This window comes from Coffea eugenioides, chromosome 5 (assembly GCF_003713205.1).
Source record: "Coffea eugenioides isolate CCC68of chromosome 5, Ceug_1.0, whole genome shotgun sequence".
Lineage (NCBI taxonomy): Eukaryota > Viridiplantae > Streptophyta > Magnoliopsida > Gentianales > Rubiaceae > Coffea > Coffea eugenioides.
Genome location: NC_040039.1, coordinates 5,047,368 through 5,067,395, shown reverse-complemented (window position 1 = coordinate 5,067,395; position 20,028 = coordinate 5,047,368). Strand labels below are relative to the sequence as shown.

General features: G+C 41.7%; 1 pseudogene; it reads left to right on the top strand.

Moving 5' to 3' along the window:
* Positions 1–243: 243 nt before the first annotated feature.
* Positions 244–20,028, top strand: part of LOC113771059 — a 31,278-nt pseudogene continuing 11,493 nt past the window's right edge.

Sequence of the window (20,028 nt, the reverse complement as noted above, 5' to 3'; positions counted from 1 at the left end):
TGTAGGACGTCTTCGTTTTCTTGCAATAGTTATCACCGTAAAATCCTTGGCATCTCCAAATATTCAATAAAGAAAGAAGTAAATTCATAGAACAATTAAAAATGAATTTTATGGTTCAAGAAAGAAATTCATAGAACAATCTTTACTGGGTGTCTAGAATTTCAAGAGGATATACTAACTATTGCAAAGAAACAAATCAAATCAATTCAATGGGTGTCTAGAATTTGCAAATAAATTCAATGGATGTCTAGAATTGCTAGTGAAATTCACGTGATTGTTGGACCCATGTTCGCCGGAAAAACTTCCACTCTTCTCAGGAGGATTAAGACCGAGAGCAGCAATGGAAAGTAAGGTTCCCCTTTCTTTCTTTCTTTTTTTTTTCTCTTTCTCTTTTTAATTTCATAGTTGTTTTATTAATCACCATATCTTGATTGCCATTGATTGTGTTCTTAATAATCTTGCACTTTTTAGTTAGTTTGTTGGATTTTTAGTGGAAACTGAATGCTCTGACATATAAAAACTTTATATATTTCTGTATTAATACAGCAAAAATATGTATTTTAATTTCTTTTTTCTGCATAACTTGTACTAATTTATGTGGGTTCTGTGCTGACGATGAATACAAGCTTAAATTGGTTCAGTTATACATGCTTGGGCAAGAGCCATATTGATAATTCGCCGTATTAATACACTAAAACCTTTTTTTTATGTGGGTTCTGCATAAGGGATTGATGCAAGTATATAATTGTTTCTATAGCTGAAGTAAATGGTATCAATGTAGGCCATGAGAGTCAAATAGTGAGTTTCTAGCTGTCAAATTAAATCATCGTTGATGACATTCCCAGTTTTCAAGCTGATGCGAGAGAGATTACCCTTCACTTGGATGAGACTTTGAAGGATCTCTGTTTGTCAAGAAGAGCAGTGGAAGCTGTTCGGATGTTATGCCATGCACGGGTTCAAGTAGAATCGGAAACTTATTCTCTTCTTTTGCAAGACTTTATGGGAAAAAAATCCATTTGCATATGATAATCACTGGATGTGTTCCCAATGATTATCTAAATGTTAAATTGCTGATTTTATATGCAAAGGCGGGAGATTTTAATCTAGACCGTATTCTTTTTGATAAGTTACGAATGGATATGTCTCACAGAATTCGCTGATTGCAGGCTATGTGCAGAAAGGGTTGGAAGAGGTGGGCTTGAGCATGTTCCATAAGATGAGAAAAAATGGTTTGATACTATACTTTTGCATCAGTCTTTAGGGCTTGTGGTTCCTTAGCAATCCTAGAACAGGGCAGGCAAGCCCATGCTCTGTGGATCAAGTGCCAAATTAGTGGAAATCTTGTAGTTAATTGACAGGTTGTCAGCCTGTGCAATAATAAAACCTGTTCAAACTAAAAGTGATTTCTGTAGATAGCGGTGAGTTGGGTCGAATCTACAGGGATTGGGAGTAATTATTTCTTTTCAAGTTCACAGTGACAAGGGGGTGTTTTTATGCAGAAGGTGACAATCAAAGAAATTCAAATAAAATTTAAGAAACTACTAAAAATTAAATAACAAATTACTAAAATCAAATGAGTGATAATTAAGGATCTAGACAAGGAATAACTTCAGCAATGGTTCACCTAATTGATCATTGAAACAAAGGCAATTCCAATTATTTACTAATAAATAGGTTATAACTGCCAAACAAGCGATGACAGTCAACCCCTCCTTAATGTGTCGGTGATCAAGGTACGCCCGTTAATCACTGCCCTAATTGAGAAATAATCTTAGGTACGCCCATAAGATTTAATTCCCCAATTGCCTTACAAATTAGAGGAGCCCTATTCTAACCAAATAACGCACTACCAGGGTTATTTCAGATTAGCCCGCATATTCCCCTGACACAAACCCAATCATGCCAGTTATCACTATTTTGAGACAATTAAACAATTACGGATTTAACGTCCCAATTGACAATAGATTATTAAATTAACTAATTATCCGGATCCAAGACAATCAATTAATTAAACAACCATAAGCACTGCAATCAGGGAATATGCAAATACCAATAAATAAAAGAAAAAGATAAAATTAAATCGATCTCTCAGTTTTAGGTGACCCAAAGCATCCGTTGTCCCTTGACTAGAATGAAGAAACTAGTTCATATTTGATGAATTAAATCTACTGGAAATTGAAGGGAGAACCGCAGCCATCAATTGGAAAAATGGGTAAATTCAATTCAATGGAATACTGACTAAAAGAAAAGCTACAGGAAGTACTTGATTGTTTTTTATTCTCCTCACATACGGAGGAAAAGAAACCACTCAAAGCTCCTAGGAAAGAAAAGTCAAAGTTCTAAGCTAAACTAGAAGAACGGGAAACTAAGAAGAAAAGCAAGACAGTGGCTGTCCCTCCATTCCTATTCTCTCTAATTCCTTCCTGTGCGGCGGCCCCCTCCAGGGGAAGAAGACCGAAGCCTCCGGAGGAAGAAGAAGCTCCCCAACCCTTCGTTCCTTTCCTCCTTTTATTCTATCTTCCGCAAATTACCAAAAAGGACTTGTGTCTCCTTGTTCCAAAAATACCCTGAATGCCTGCTACTTGAACTCTTTCCTGATAACTGTCAAATTGGCACTTATTATGGTATTTTCGTTCTACTCCCTGAAATATATGTAAATTACGAAAAATGAGTAGAATCTAATAATTAATTCACATCAGGTCAGGTAATAGGGAAAATTAATAATAAAATAAATGATAAAATTGCAACCTATCAATTTCCCCCACACCTAAATCATGCTTGTCCTCAAGCATAAGAACAGTAAACAAACACCAATATTTGACAATGGTCATTGCTCCATCTACCATATTGCCAAAATACCAAGAAAAATAATAATCAAGCATCAATGGTCAAGTCCAAGAAACATCACTCCGGTTAGCTTCTAAACCACAAACTTCTCTAATTTCAGGTTAACTAATCTAAGAAAAAGGAATGACGCACAACATTTATCAGTAAATGGTCCAACTATTAACCAAAATCTCAACATTAAATCCATAATTCGGCAAGCTGACTTTTATTACACACTAACACAACCTTCACTTTTTTTTCACATTTTTCTAACTTCCACTTTTTTCCTTCTTTTTTTTTTCTCTTTCTCTTTTTTTTTTCTTTTCTCAATAGTAACAAAAGACTTAGTCGCTAGCCATTAGAGCCTTTTGACGCGAACTCCAACATTGGCCAGATGAAGGAGCCCGGTTACTCAGCTTCTATCGCCACGTGATCACGTACTCATAGCAATTACTACTTTTTGACGCGAGAATCGACACTTTCGGTGAAGATCCCCGGTTACTCGGTAGTAAATACTAGCGGAGTGCAGTCAACTCTTATTCCAGCCAAATAATACCAAAAATTCAAAATAACACAAAAATCAAAAGGAACTTTGCAGCTGCTAGCCTCATTTTTAAATATGGAGAACTAAGGTTAATAACCGGACCAATTCACATGAAAATGCCAACAGTCATTCCCTATGCTTAGGAGAGTTAACCAAAAAAATTATAAGAGTAAAGCAATCATCGATATTCACCAAAGAGATGTTTTTGGATTCAACCACATTAACTCGACACCCTTTTATTATCAAAACTTGGCAAAAGTAGAAATAGAGGCAATAATCCAACATCAAACTTTGGCATCACTTATGAGCTAATCATTAAAAAGGAAGAAAGAAATTGAACGAGAGGTAGACAAATAGCAAATTAAAAAAAAGAAAGCAAAAACATCTAAGAAAAACTAAAAAGTAGAAAAACTAGCACAGCTGCCCCCCACACCTAGATCCTACATTGCCCTCAATGGAGGAAATAAAGCAGTTAAAGTGAAAAGGACAACGAAACTTCCCTCTCAAGTGGCTACGGGGTAGGCGGGGACGATGGAGGGAAACCGATGTGGTGGAAGTACGCGCCCAAGTTCTGAGTCATCATAACTCAATTCAACCAGCAAATGCAAAACTCTGTCCACCCAAAATCTCAACAAAGCCTCCAAATAGACAGTTAATTTCTCAACTCAAAAGCAGCAATTCCAGTAATAGCAGTATAGAAATTGGAGAATAACCACACAATCACAATCAGGTAGCCAACCAATTGGAAATAACAAATGCTAGTCAAAATACCCCAACCAGTACCACTGGTGCAAAACGTAGTCCAAAATCAATGAAATAGCTATAACAGAGCAGAGTAAACACTACCTATGGCCACCAATGCATCAGCCAACAGTAGAAGCTATACAATGCCACACTCGCAACAGATGCTCCAACAAAGGCAGCAAATGAACTCAATTGAAACGACTACAGAAAGCAAGTGAAATCAAGAGACTAAACACACCCAGTAAACCAAAATTAGCTAACTAACTTCAAGAAGCGATGCAGGGGTCACAATGCCCTTCCGATTCAACAAACAACCCAGAAATTTGCGCTACTACGGTCCTAACAATTCAAGCAATAACCCCCAATATTTATCCAGTAACCAGTGAATAATTCCAAATCTCCAAAGAAAGTCAACAGAGGGCTAAAAGTATAATGGACAAAGCAAGCAGAGGAACCCAGGTGGGAACCCCGTCCACTGAAGACGAAAAACCAACCCAAGGAAGAATTAAACCCGTAAATCAGTCAATGACTCGCACAGGGGAGTTGTCCAAGATCATAGATAAAGCCCTTCCTAATCAGTAATTGAAATGAACATGCAACTGCAGATTTGCAACCAGATTTGCAATAGAATTGCTCGTGAAATCAGCACTGGAATCAATGGACAGAACACTCCCAACAATTGAAGTAAATTCGTCCAATTTCAACAAGCAACGCAAATGCCACCCAATTCAACAAACAACCACAGAAATAATCCAACTTTTCCACAGAAACTCTGGGTCATCGAAACCCAAACAATTCCCAACAAATTACTCGAATTGATTTACTAATTAAAGCAACAGGTGGGAGCCCAGTTGATTCCAAACCTGTCTGATGGATTGGCGGCGCTGAGGAAGGGGACAGGGAGGCTCGCGGTGTGAGAGCAAGCCATGGGCAGCAGCTAGTTGGCTCGCCGTGCGCAAGAGAGCTGGGTTGCTGTGGCAACGAGAGGGAGAAGGAGATCAGAGGTGCGCAGTGGCGGTGAGAAGCTGCGGCCGTGCTCGCCTGGTCTTCGCGCGATGGAGTGAGCGAGGAACAGCTCGCTGGTGGAGCTCGAGGTAGGTGGCAGTGTCGGTGTCACTCACGCAGCGGTAGTGGCGAGCGGTGGAAAGTGGGCGGATGGCGCTTGGTGGAGCTGGTAGTAGTGCGGCCGCGCGCGATGGAGTAGAGCTCGCGCGACTGTGGAGCAGATCGGGTGGTGGAGAGAGGGCTGGTGGCAGACAGCAGCGGAGAGAGAGAGAGGAAGAGGGTGGCGCGCGGTGGAGGAAAGTAGCCGCGGCGGGCGGCTGGAGCAGCTGGTTGATGGCAAGGAAGAGCTGGAACTGGGAGGCGGCGAACAGAGGCGGCGTGCAATGGTTCACCTAATTGATCATTGATGCAGGCCAATTCCAATTATTTACTGATAAATAGGTAATAACTGCCAAACAAGCGATGACAGTCAACCCCTCCTTATTGTGTCGGTGACCAAGATACGCCCGTTAATCACTGCTCTAATTAAGAAATAATCCTAGGTACGCCCGTAAGATTTAATTTTCCAATTGCCTTACGTATTAGAGAAGCCCTATTCTAACCAAATAACGCACTACCAGGGTTATTTCAGATTAGCCCACGTATCCCCCTGGCACGAATCTAATCATGCCAGTTGTCACTATTTCAGGACAATTAAACAATTACGGATTTAATGCCCTAATTGACAATAGGTTACCAAATCAATTAATTATCCGGATCCAAGACAATCAATGAATTAAATAACCATAAACATAGCAATCAAGGAATATGCGAATACCAATAAATAAAAGGAAAAGATTAAATTAGATCGATCTCACAATTTTTAGGCGAACCAGAGCCTTCGTTGCTTCTTGACTAGAGTTGGAAAATTAGTTCATAACTGATGAACTAAACCCCCAAGAAATTGTAAAGAGAGCCGCGGCCATTATCACAGAAATAGCAGAGTCACAAGAGGTAGCCCTCTGTTTTTCTTCGAACCACATACCAATAAAAGAAACGTAAATACTAAAGGTTCAAAGATGAAGAAAAGTCAAAAGCTTCCCCAAGTTTTTGTTCCTGCATGCGCAGGATTCAAAATAAAGGAAGAAAAGTCAAAGCTCAAAGCTAACCAATGCTTTCTCCTATCATCCGTGAGTTTCTAAAGCTAAACATCAAATCCAAGGGAAAGGTCAAGCATTTCTGCTAAGCTACAGCCGAGAAAGCTCAAAAAAAGCTCTCCGCTGAACTTCCTTCTTTTCCTCTTTTAATTGCGGCGCACCTCAGCAGAACCAAGCCCTCCCAGGTGTCCTTCCCTCGCGGAATTTACCAAAATGGGCATAATATCTTCATTTCCAAAAATACCCTTTGGACAAGCTCTATCATCTGCATTTCTTTTCTGTCAAATTGGCACCTGTTATCATATTTTCGTTCTACTCCCTGAAATAAATGCAATTTATGAAAAGTGAGTAGAATCTACTAATTAATCCACATCCGGTCAGATAATAGGGAAAATTAATAATAAAATAAGTAATAAAATTGTAACCTATCAATTCCCCCCACACCTAAATCATGCTTGCCCTCAAGCATACGAAAAGGGTACAGACACCAAAATTTGATGACGGTCATTGCTCTATCTACCAAATTGCCAAGATATCCAGAAAAACATATATCGAGCACTAGTGATTAAAATCCAAGAAGCATCCCCCCGGTTAGCCCCTAAACAGCAAATTCCTTCAATTTCCAGGTTAACTACTCTAAGAAAAAGGAATGGCACACAGCATTTATCAGTAAACAATTCAAATACTAACCAAAGCCTCCATATCCAGTCCATAAATGGGCAAGCTGACCTCTAACATATTACACAACCTGCACTTTTCTTTTTTTTTTCTCTTCTCTTTTTTCATTTCATTTTTTCCAATTTTTTTTCATTTCCAATAATAATAGCAATAACACAAAAGACTTAGTTTCTAGCCGTTGGAGCCTTTTGACGTGAACTCCAACATTTTTAGATGAAAGAGCCCGGTTACTCAGCTCTCACCGCTATACGACCACGTACTCATAAAAAAGAAAATACCACCTTTTGACGCGAGAATCAACACTTGTTGGTGCAGATTCCCGGTTACTCAGTAGCACCTATTAGCGGAGTACAGTCAAGCTTATTCACAGCCAAATAATGCAAAAACGCAAGATAACAACATTAATAACCACGCATAGGAGCAGCTCGCCTCATTATTGCCAAACATGGAGAACTGGAGTCAATATTGGACCAGTTCGCATTAAAATGCCAACAGTCATTCCCTATGCCTAGAAAAGTTAACAAAGAAATCAAAAGAGCCAAGCAGTCCGATATTCACCAAGGAGATATCTTGGACCCAACCACAGTAACCCGATACAATTTTATTTTAAAAGCTTGGCAAAAGTAGAATTAGAGGCAATAAACCAACATCCATTTTTTTCTCTGTTTTTTTTTCCTTTCTTTTTTTTTTTCAAGAAAAGAAAGTAAGCAAATGAGCAACTAGAAATAAAACTAAAAACTAAAGAAAACTAAAAACACTAGCACCCCCTTAGACCTCCCCCACACCTATAGGACACATTGTCCTCAATGTGAAAAATAACCAACAAAAGTGGGTGAGAGGACAGCAACACTTCCCTGAAATCCGGTCAAAGAGGTGGGCGAGGCGGAGCTGGAGGAGGAAAGCCCGTATGATGCAGAAATTGCGCCAAATTCTGTGCTATGCCAGCTACATTGAGGTCGACGTTGAGCATTCGAGCCTCCAAATTCTGAACCCGCTCCCGGAGTTGTTGCCACTCAGTTGTCCCATATGGTGGAGGTGGCGCAGAAGATGATGGCCCAGCGGTGTCCTCGGCTGACTCATGAAATGAAGAGGGCCCTGCCCGGGTCGAATGGTGTGCACCCGGGGCTCGAGGTGGTCCCGGAGGAGTGAACTGGTGGAGACCATTGGGCAGACGCTCGACGACCCCCATTTTCTCTAAGCAGTCCATGTCCAGGCGCTCCATCTCGAATGCCAAATGGAGATCATGGTCATCCAGATTTAAAACTCCCAACTGGGTCGCCAAGTGGGTGATGTAGGAGCCAAGAATTAGAGGTTTGTTCTTTTTGGTCAAAACAGTCTTGAACTGCGCCGCCAACCAACATCCCAAGTTGACCTTGATATTGTTCTTCATACTCCAGAGGAAGAAAAACTCAGGATGAGAGAGTATACCGGAGCTGTCCTTGCGCCCTGAGTAGCTGTAGGCTAAGAACCGCTGAACATATCGGGCATCAGGATCCTTAAGAAATGAGCTCCTCGACCTAGAAGGGTCGTAGCGGTGCTGATCGACTGACATTTCCTCCCACACATCATGGTAGTGGGAGAGAAATGGCTCTATGTAATCACAGGCACTCTCCGCATATTCCCTAGTCTCAGTATACTCTCTCGTAATAAATCCAAACGTCAGATTGAATTGGGTAATGGAGAAGTTGAACTCCCTACCCATTAGCCGAAAATGAATGACATTCGGTGTTTCAACGGTGTATCTCGTAGGCAACTCGAACTCAAAGGTGGAGTAAAACTCCCGAATCAGCTCAACAAAAGCGGGGCAAGAAATATGGAAATATGGGCGCCACCCAATGGCTGTGAACATCTGCTCAACCTCCTCCCGTATACCAAGGGTAGCTAAAGAGAGTCTATCACAAGACTTACAGGATATGATACGCCTCTCGCAGACCTTAGCGTATCTCTGCCGATCGGCGGGTCTGGTAAATGTTAAATGCCCCCCAAAGTGAGCAGGGGTATCTACCTGAGCACCCCTACCCCTACCCAAACAGGTTCGAACACTAGAAGAGAAGGGTAGGTTGGTAGGTGAGTTGACAGGAATAGAGGCCTGTGGAGGGGGTTGAGACTGAGGGGCCCTAGACCTAGAGGAAGATTTTGGTCTCACCATGTCACCCAACAGTCAGCTCAAAGCAACAAAAGCTCCAACAGGTATGGAAACCAGCAAATGCAACCAGCAAAGGAAACTCAGCAGAACAAAACAATAATTTCCCAGTAATAACCCAATCAAAAACAAAGAGAGGAGTTTCAACAAGTAAAAATGCCCAAAGGCCCACAGATGGCGAACCAACTGGTATGAGCTCAGTGACGATAGCTCAACAAGTAATTCACGCGGCCAGCCCCTCTAATTTAACAAGCAATTTCAGAAATAACTTAACTAAAATCCCCAAAAGAAACCTCCGCGAGTTATCCAGCAATTCAAGCAAAATAGTGCCCAGCAATTCACAACGAGTCAACCAATGTCCACAAGCAACGTGAGGTTCAAATGGCTCCAGTTGGCCAATTAATTGCACAATGTAACACAACCCAAGAGAAATAGCAGTTCCAAGCAAAAATAGCCCAACCAGCACCACCGGCGGAAATCACCCAAATATGCACAAGCTACTACCAAATATCACCGACTAACACTGAGAAATTGGGGGGCAAGTGTCAAATACCTCCACTGGGACTACCCTAGGCGGCAGACAGAGAAGCGGCGTTGAAGCTGGTGGTGGATGGCTGCGTCCGGGTGCAGAGCGTGGCTGCTGGACAGAGGCTGCTGCACGCGCCTTGGGCTTATGGCCGAGCGCGGAGGGAGTCGCGTGGGGCTTCCTCTGCGGCGGCGAGTGTCAGAAGTGGGCTGTTGGCTGCGGATTAGGTGGAGGTTGGAGGGCCGCAGCGAGGGAGGCTGTCACCGCCTGCGCTGAAGAGGCAGCGGCGTGGGGAGGCGGCACTGGCTTGGGCTGGTGCTTGTGGCGAGATGACGATGGCGGCGGCTTGGGCTGGTGGAGCGCGCGGCAGTAGTGGCGGTTGAAGCAGATCAGACGGTGATGGTCGGCGAGCTCGATGCGGGCGGCGTCCGTGTGTGGCGGTAAATGGATTCGGCTGTGGCGGGCGCAGAGAGCAGGGGAGCAGCGGAGGAGAAAGAAAGAAAAGAGGAAGAAAGAAAGAAGAAAGAAGGGAAAAAGAAGAAAGAAAAAGAAAGGAATTCCCGTTTTTTTTGTTTTTTAAATTTGGAAACTAAAGCTGCGGTGAAAAATATGTCCCCCTTTTTTTTCCCTTTTTTTTTAAATTCTTCGCTTCTTTTTTTTCGGAAATTAATTTAATTATATATATATTTATTTTTTAATATTTGACACTAAAGCTACGTTGATAAGAAAGAGTATCTGTGTGGTTTTTTTTTTTTTTTGAATCCTTACCTTTCCCGCGAACGTGACGCGGGCACGTCAAGAGAGCAAGAGAGCTCCCAGAAGTTTCTGGTCGTGAGCTTCCTGCACATCACCACGGGGGCGCGTCATGAGGGTAAGAGAGCTCCCAGAAGTTTCTGATCGTGAGCTTCATGCACGTTACCACGCGGGCGCGTCATGACTGAAGGGCACCTATAAATCAGCAAAAACAAAAACTGAAACCCAAAATCAATCGAATTCAAGAAGAACACATCTAAACTACCACACGAAAATGAACAAACAATTAAAAGAAACAATTGGGTTGCCTCCCAAGGAGCGCCTTTCTTTAATGTCTTTGGCTAGACATGGTAAAGTGTCACTGATTAAGACACGGTGGTGCGTCTAGATGTACTGTCTCCACTTCTCCACCTGAAAAACTTTCGTAATAGTGTTTGAGACGGTGTCCATTCACCACAAACTTGTTGTCTGTCTTAGCACTTCGGATTTCGACTGCACCATATGGAAAAACGTGAGTAACAATAAAAGGTCCAATCCAACGGGAACGTAGCTTACCTGGGAATAGCTTGAGCCTTGATTGGTATAGGAGGACCTTCTGACCAACTTCAAATGTTTTTCTTGAAATTTGTTGGTCATGAAATGTCCGGCTTCTCTCCTTATAAATTAATGCATTTTCGTAGGTTTCGTTCTGAATCTCCTCCAATTATTGCAAATCCAACTTTCGTTGGGCACCGGCCTCCTCTAGATTCATGTTGTATTGCTTTATCGCCCAAAAAACCTTGTGCTCGAACTCCACTGGAAGGTGGCACGGCTTCCCGAATACCAGCCTGTACGGTGACATCCCTATAGGAGTCTTGTACGCCGTCCGATAGGCCCAGAGTGCATCCTCCAACCGTTGACTCCAGTCTTTCCTATCGGGGCGTACCATTTTCTCCAAGATGGATTTGATTTCACGATTCGACACCTCCGCCTGTCCATTGGTTTGAGGGTGGTACGACGTTGAGACCCTGTGGAGTACACCATACTTGCGAAACAATGCAGCTATGGTTTTGTTGCAGAAGTGCGTTCCCCTATCACTGACAATAGCTCTTGGCATTCCAAATCACACAAAAATATTAGCTCTGATAAAATCTGCAATTACTTTCGAGTCATTAGTCCTAGTGGCCTTAGTCTCCACCCATTTAGACACATAATCAACTGCCAGCAAAATATATATAAAACCAAAAGAAGTAGGAAAAGGCCCCATGAAATCTATACCCCAAACATAAAAAATTTCAACAAAAATCAACGGGACTTGGGGCATTTGATCTCTACGGGCTATATTACCTACCCTTTGACAGCGATCACATGACTTACAGAACACATAGGCATCCCTAAACAATGAAGGCCAATAAAATCCACTTTCTAAAACCTTATGAGCAGTTCTCTTGGGTCCAAAATGACCTCCACAGGCAAAAGTATGACAGAAAGCTAAAATTGATTGAAATTCCACTTCACTTACACATCTCCGCATCACTTGATCTGCACATCTCTTCCACAGGTACGGGTCATCCCAGATGAAGTACTTGGCGTCGCTCTTCAATTTATCCCTCTTCGATTTTGGCCAACCTGCAGGAAAATTACCAGTTACCAAATAATTGACCAGATCAGCATACCAAGGCAATTGAGAATTTAAAGAAAATAAATGCTCTTCAGGGAATGCATCTTTCAACGGCTCGCTATCCTCCCCAACTGGTATGCGACTCAAATGGTCTGCTACTAGATTCTCTGAGCCTTTTTTATCTCTTATCTCTAAGTCAAATTCCTGCAGTAGCAATATCCACCTGATGAGTCTCGGTTTGGCATCCTTCTTGGTCATTAGGTACCTTAATGCTGCATGATCAGAAAATACAATTACGTTAGCACCTAGCAAATATGACCTGAATTTTTCTAAAGCAAAAATTACTGCTAGGAGCTCCTTCTCAGTAGTGGAGTAATTCAGTTGAGCTCCATTCAGTGCTCGGGACGCATAGTAGATGACGTGGGCTGCCTTTCCCAGTCTTTGCCCCAGCACAGCCCCTACAGCATGATCACTGGCATCGCACATGATCTCAAATGGTAGACTCCAGTCAGGGGGTTGGATGATTGGGGGTGAGGTCAACAACTCTTTCAACTTGTCGAAAGCTTTCTCACATTTGTCATTGAATTCGAAAGTCACCTCCTTTTGTAAGAGTTGGAACAACGGGGCCCCAATTTTTGAAAAATCCTTAATGAACCTCCGATAGAAACCTACATGTTCAAGGAAAGAGCGTACCTCCCGTACACTAGTGGGGTAAGGCAAAACAGATATAATATCTATTTTAGCCCTGTCAACCTCGATGCCCATAGACGATACAATTTGACCCAGGACTATCCCGTGCTCAACCATAAAATGACATTTTTCCCAATTAAGCACAAGATTAGTCTCTATACACCTTATCAGGATCAATTTCAGGTTATCTAGACATGTATCAAAACTATCACCATACACACTGAAATCATCCATGAAAACTTCAATTATTTTCTCCACATATTCAGAAAAAATACTTACCATACACCTCTGCAATGTTGCAGGTGCATTGCACAACCCGAATGGCATTCGTCTATAGGCAAAGGTCCCGAACGGGCACGTGAAGGTTGTCTTCTCTTGATCCTCTGGTGCAATTGCTATCTGAAAATATCCTGAAAATCCATCCAAAAAGCAATAGTAAGCCCCACAAGTTAGACGTTCAACCATCTGGTCAATGAAAGGGAGAGGGAAGTGGTCCTTTTAGTGACGGCGTTTAGCCTACGGTAGTCTATACACTGCCTCCATCCAGTGGGTTTGCGCACTGGCACGAGCTCACTCGTTTGGTTGGCCTCTACCGTCACTCCTGCCTTCTTTGGGACTACCTGGACCGGACTCACCCAAGAGCTATCTGATATTGCAAAAATAATCTCCACATCTAGCAATTTTAGAATTTCTTTCTTTATAACTTCCATCATGAGGGGATTGAGCCTCCTTTGAGCCTGCCGTACAGGTTTGACATCCTCTTCTAGTCTAATCCGGTGCATACAGATGGCCGGGCTGATCCCCTTAATGTCTGCGATTGTCCAACCTATCGCCTCTTTATGCTCTCTAAGGACCCGGATCAGTTTCTTCTCTTGGATTTTTGACAGTGCCGATGAGAAAATCACCGGGAGTGTCTCATTATCACCCAGATATGCATATTTCAGGTGCTCTGGTAGAGGTTTCAACTCCAGTACAGGTGCCTGCACCACAGATGGCAATACCCTCTGGTGAGGTTCGGGAGTAAAAATAGGTAAGACTTCATACCTTTTCGTGGTGGTCTGCAATGAGTGTAATGCACCTATTGTGCATTTTAGATCCTCGCTCCACTCCACCTCAGGAGTTGTCTCCAACTCGAGGTGCTTTGTTAAAGCCACCTCTAACTCATCCCTGCCAACAATTTCAAACACTTCCTGCACTACAGGGTCAATAGCACTCACAGAGAAAACTGAACTAAAGTTGGAGTTTGAGGGATATTTCATAGTATCAAAAATATTGAAATGCACAATTTCCCCATCAAATTCCATGGACAAGGTACCCTTGTTAACATCAATTTTTGTCTGTGCTGTACTCATAAAGGGTCTACCTAATAACAATGGTGAGGGATCAGGGGAGTGATCATCATCCATATCAAGTACATAAAAATCAGTTGAAAATACCAAATCATTAACTTTTACCAACCCATCAGGGTATGCGTTAGTTCGGTCAGCTAATTGAATGATTATTCCAGTTTCTTTTAATGGACCTAATTTTAGAGAAGTATAGATAGATTTAGGCATGACATTAATTGATGCTCCCAAATCCAACATGGCCCTTCTAATCACAGTGTTCCCTATCCTACAGGGAATAGTAAACATACCTGGGTCCCAGCACTTGGGTGGAAGGTTTCTCTGCAGGACCGCTGACACATTCTCCCCAACAATGACCCTCTCATCTCCCCTCAACCTCCTTCGGTTGACACACAAGTCCCTTAGGAATTTGGCATATTTTGGTACTTGTTTGATCGCGTCTAACAGGGGGATATTTATCTCAACCTTGCGAAAAACCTCCAAAATCTCCTTTTCCTTATCCTGCTTCTTTGATTTTTCCAACCTGCTAGGAAAAGGAGGCGGGTTAGTTTTAACTGTAATTACTGGGTCTGGAAGTACCTTTGGGTCTGCACCATTGCTGTCCTCTCTCTCAAGCTCAGCCTCGATCGTTTCCTCATCCTTATCCTTAGGGATCACAGGTTCAGACCCCTGAATTTCCTTGCCACTCCTCAAGATCATGGCGCTCACATTTTTCGGATTTAATTCAGGCTGAGACGGCAATTTACCTTGGTTCTGGGAATCCAAACGGTTGATTGTTGTGGCCATTTGACTTATCTGATTCCTTATGTCCTGCATTTTGGAGTCCGTCCTTTGCTTATTTTGCATAATTGTTGTCTCCGTCCTTTGCTGATTTTGCGTAATGGTTGCCATCATTTGTTTCATCATCTCCTCCAAAGATGGACCAGAGCTTGGGGGCGGAGGTGGTCGGGGTTGGTACTGCTGCTGGTACCCTGGTGGCTTATTTGGCACGAAATTAGACTGCCTGTTCGGTGCAAAGTTGGGCTGCCTATTTTCTCCATAACTGAGGTTGGGATGATCTCTCCACCCGGGATTGTAGGTACTTGAGTAAGGGTCGTACTGCTTTCTTGGCGCGGGCGCGTGGCCAGCCATGTTCACCTGTTCTGCAGTTTCTTCCTGAAGCATTGGGCACATGTCTGCAGAGTGACCCATACCAGTGCAAATCCCGCACACCCTGGCCTGAGATGCATTCCCTACAGCCAGTTGCCTAACAAACGAGGTCAACTCAGTTAGCTGCTGCTGCATAGAGGATGTCTCTACGTCATTCACCTTACGTATTGGGACGTCCTCTCTCGAACTGAATTGTTGTGAATTCTCTGCCATCCCCTCTATTAACTCCCGTGCTTCCTGAGGGGTTTTGTTCACCAGTGCCCCTCCACTTGCAGCATCAATTATGCTCCTGTCTCTGAAAAGGAGCCCCTCATAAAAATACTGTATGAGCAGTTGCTCACTTATTTGGTGTTGGGGACACATTCTGCACAACTTCTTGAACCGTTCCCAATACTCATAGAGTGACTCCCCTGGGTGCTGCTTGATCCCGCAGATTTCTTTCCTCAGACTTGCAGCCCTGGACGCAGGAAAATATTTATCTAAGAACTTTTTCTTGAATTGGTCCCACGTGGTGATGCTTCCTGGTGGTAGGTAGTATAACCAGTCATTTGCAGAGTCCTTCAAGGAAAAGGGAAATGCCCTCATTTTTATCTGCTCTTCTGTAATGCCCGGGGGCTTCATACTGTTGCACACGACATCAAACTCCTGCAGATGCTTATACGGCTCCTCACCTGGTAAACCATGAAAAGAGGGTAAAAGAGAAATCAGACCAGATTTTAACTCAAATGAAGTGTTTCAGACCAGATTTTAACTCAAATGAAGTGTTTTCACTCAAACTCGGGAAAGTAATGCACAAAGGCTGCTGATTTAAATTAGGGGCAGCCAACTCCCTTAATGTTCGTGCATTAGCCATGGGAATTTCTTCTTGCTCCGAGTCACTCGAAGTGTCACCAAATGAATCTGTTGGTTCAACTCCTGACTCAGGTCTCTGAGATGTAGCACTGGAGTGCTCCTCTCTGAGCTGTCTGGTTTCCTTTCTCGTTCTACGCGCGATCTTCTCTACTTCAGGGTCAAAAATCAAATCACCTGTACGAGAAGACCGAGGCATACACTAGAAAAATACCAGAAAATTAGAACAAAAATGAATTTAAAAAGAAACAAATAATAACGCCAGTCCCCGGCAACGGCGCCAAAAATTGACAGGTCATCAGCCTGTGCAATAATAAAATTAAACCTAATTGCCAGTTAAAATGACCAAACCCAATTCCAAGTACTGGAGCAGGGACTCTAGGTGTGCAATGGGTTACTTGATTCACCCTGTTCCCGAAGAGTTTGCTTGATCCGATATACCCGAATGGAATGGTTATTTATTTTCACAAGAAATTGTGAATTTGCAGACTGGGCAAGTAGGGTCGTATCCACAGGGACTGGGTATATTTGTTTCTTAAGAAATCCAAAGTAACGCAGGGGGTGATTTTATAGGAACGATGACAGTCAAATAAATTCAAGCAAGAAAATAAAAATAACTAACTAACTAGAAATTAAATAACAATCCCCTGAACTTAAAGCAACAATAAGTAAAGGTCCAAATCAATTAAAACAAGAAAAAAATTAAAAGTAAAATAAAGTAGGCAACCAAAAGTCAAATGGAATTCACTAAAACCAAAATAATATTAATTAAGGAGCTAGCCAAGATGTAACTTCAGCAATGGTTCACCTAATTGATCATTGATGCAGGCCAATTCCAATTATTTACTGATAAATAGGTTATAACTGCCAAACAAGCGATGACAGTCAACCCCTCCTTACTGTGTCGGTGACCAAGGTACGCCCGTTAATCACTGCTCTAATTAAGAAATAATCCTAGGTACGCCCGTAAGATTTAATTTTCCAATTGCCTTACGTATTAGAGAAACCCTATTCTAATCAAATAACGCACTACCAGGGTTATTTCAGATTAGCCCGCGTATCCCCCTGGCACGAATCTAATCATGCCAGTTGTCACTATTTCAGGACAATTAAACAATTACGGATTTAATGCCCTAATTGACAATAGGTTACCAAATCAATTAATTATCCGGATCCAAGACAATCAATGAATTAAATAACCATAAACATAGCAATCAAGGAATATGTGAATACCAATAAATAAAAGGAAAAGATTAAATTAGATCGATCTCATAATTTTTAGGCGAACCAGAGCCTTCGTTGCTTCTTGACTAGAGTTGGAAAATTAGTTCATAACTGATGAACTAAACCCCCAAGAAATTGTAAAGAGAGCCGTGGCCATTATCACAGAAATAGCAGTCACAAGAGGTAGCCCTCTGTTTTTCTTCGAACCACATACCAATAAAAGAAACGTAAATACTAAAGGTTCAAAGATGAAGAAAAGTCAAAAGCTTCCCCAAGTTTTTGTTCCTGCCATGCGCAGGATTCAAAATAAAGGAAGAAAAGTCAAAGCTCAAAGCTAACCAATGCTTTCTCCTATCATCCGTGAGTTTCTAAAGCTAAACATCAAATCCAAGGGAAAGGTCAAGCATTTCTGCTAAGCTACAGCCGAGAAAGCTCAGAAAAAGCTCTCCGCTCAACTTCCTTCTTTTCCTCTTTTAATTGCGGCGCACCTCAGCAGAACCAAGCCCTCCCAGGTGTCCTTCCCTCGCGGAATTTACCAAAATGGGCATAATATCTTCATTTCCAAAAATACCCTTTGGACAAGCTCTATCATCTGTATCCTCAAATTGGCACCTGTTATCATATTTTCGTTCTACTCCCTGAAATAAATGCAATTTATGAAAAGTGAGTAGAATCTACTAATTAATCCGCATCCGATCAGATAATAGGGAAAATTAATAATAAAATAAGTAATAAAATTGCAACCTATCATTAATAATGCCCTCATGGATATGTATTTCAAGTGCAGTAGTCTCTCTGAAGGGCGTCTTGTATGTGAGAAGTTTTTAGATAGAAATTTTCTTACCCGGTCGGCTTTAATATCTGGATATGGACACCATGGAAGAGTGGTAGACGTTATAGAATCCTTTCACAGGATGTTAGATGAAGGCTTTAGTATCTGGATTTGGACATCATGTTAAATTTCTTGTAGTTCTTGCTGCTTGCAGCCATGGAGGGTTTGGTGAACAAAGGTGGGAATACTTCACCTGAATGACTAGAGATTATGGACTTCAGCCAAAGGGAAAATATTATGCATCTATGGTTGATCTGTTAGGGCCTGCTGGCAGGTTAACTGACGCTTATGATCTGTTCAGCCAGTTGTATGGGGTGCTTTACTTGGAGCTTGTAAATTCATGGAAATATGAACTTGGTAAAGTATGTTGTCTCGTCAAATGCTTCTACTTCTATTTCGTTGTGGGATAATGTGGCCGAGATTAGTGGTGTGATGAATGAATCTGGTATGAAGAAGGAGCCTGGTCATAGCATGATTGAAATTCAAAGGGAGGCTCATTTTTTATTTATGAAGCATAATACTCATGAGTAAACTGGGGAGTTATATCAATTGATTGAAGATCTGACGTGTTCTAAAAGATATGGGATATCTTACTGATACAAGTAATTAGATTCACAGGATTAAAGTTTGAGGAACACAATCGCCTATGCAGCAGCTAATGCTATAGGTCGAATGCTGCTTTTGAGGAGGGGAGAACATCTGAAAGCTTTAAACTCTTAGTCTGTACTTCATCCTCAGTGTCCTGTATGCTGTTTTCTTATAATTAGAGAAGGAGATAAACATTGGTATGGTCATTATATTTCCTCTAATGGTTAGGAAAGGCCTATACGTCAAATCTGTACGAAAGATTCAGAGGGATCTTTGCCATTGAATTATATTGAGGACCCTTTGGAGATTGGGTAAATATTCAGATCATATTGAGATGATGCCGGAAATCGTTCAGGAGTCAAGCTTCACAGTGAATTAGTACAAACTGGCACTTGGTAAGTCATATCCATTGAACGGCCATTTCTTCCACTTGAGTTCTTTATGTCCTTTGATGCTCTGAGGGCTAAGGGCTTCTTAGCAAACTAGACAATTTGATCTTGTTGCAACTTTTAGTTACCATTTCTACATTCAATTATTGCGTCAATGAAGCATTCAATTATTACGTCAATGTAAAGTTCATAAATCAAGTTCACTCTTTTCTGGTATCTAGCATTCTAAAGTTGTAGATTCCTTCCAGTATGAATATAACATAGGTGGTTTGTAAAACAGATTCTTTATTGCCTGAATTCCTGATATAACATTGGGTGACTGTCCTTATCTTCAATTTATAGGGCACGCTTAATCGAGGCTTGGTAGGTGTTCTGAAACTGTTATCTGATTCGGTGCTGGAACGATATGAAGAGGAAATCGACATGTTCCATTGATCTTTGAAAAGACTAAAAAAAAAATTTCATACCCTCTGTTTGATTATTGTCCATGTAAGAGAATATTGAAATACACATGATGGAAATTGAACCAAGCTTCAACCGAGTAAAGAAATTGTAAATTCTGGTTACCTTTAATTGTTTTGGTTTTTTTTTTCAGTTGTCTTTTGGGTGTATTTAGTTTGTACCTTTTGGTATTTTGCTGGCAGCCTTGGCATCAAGGTTGGCATTTGAAGATCATGTTTTCAATTACCATAATGATGTCCAAGGATCTCCTTTACACAAAACTGTTCGGGAAATAGATGAGAACTTGATACTGATTCAGTAAATATGACACTGCTATTCGTCCTGCTTGAACGGTAACATCTGGATAGAATGGATATTTGGTGGATGTAAACATTATCTCTATCTTTCTCATTCTTTTCTAATTGGTATTTTTATGCAGAAGTGTTGCAGTTATAAGATCAAGTAAAGACACTAGATAAGCATTGGATTGAATTGTTACACATGATGGAGAAAAATTGTCATGCTTGTTGTTATTCGAATCTTTCATCATTCAGACAAAAGCTTG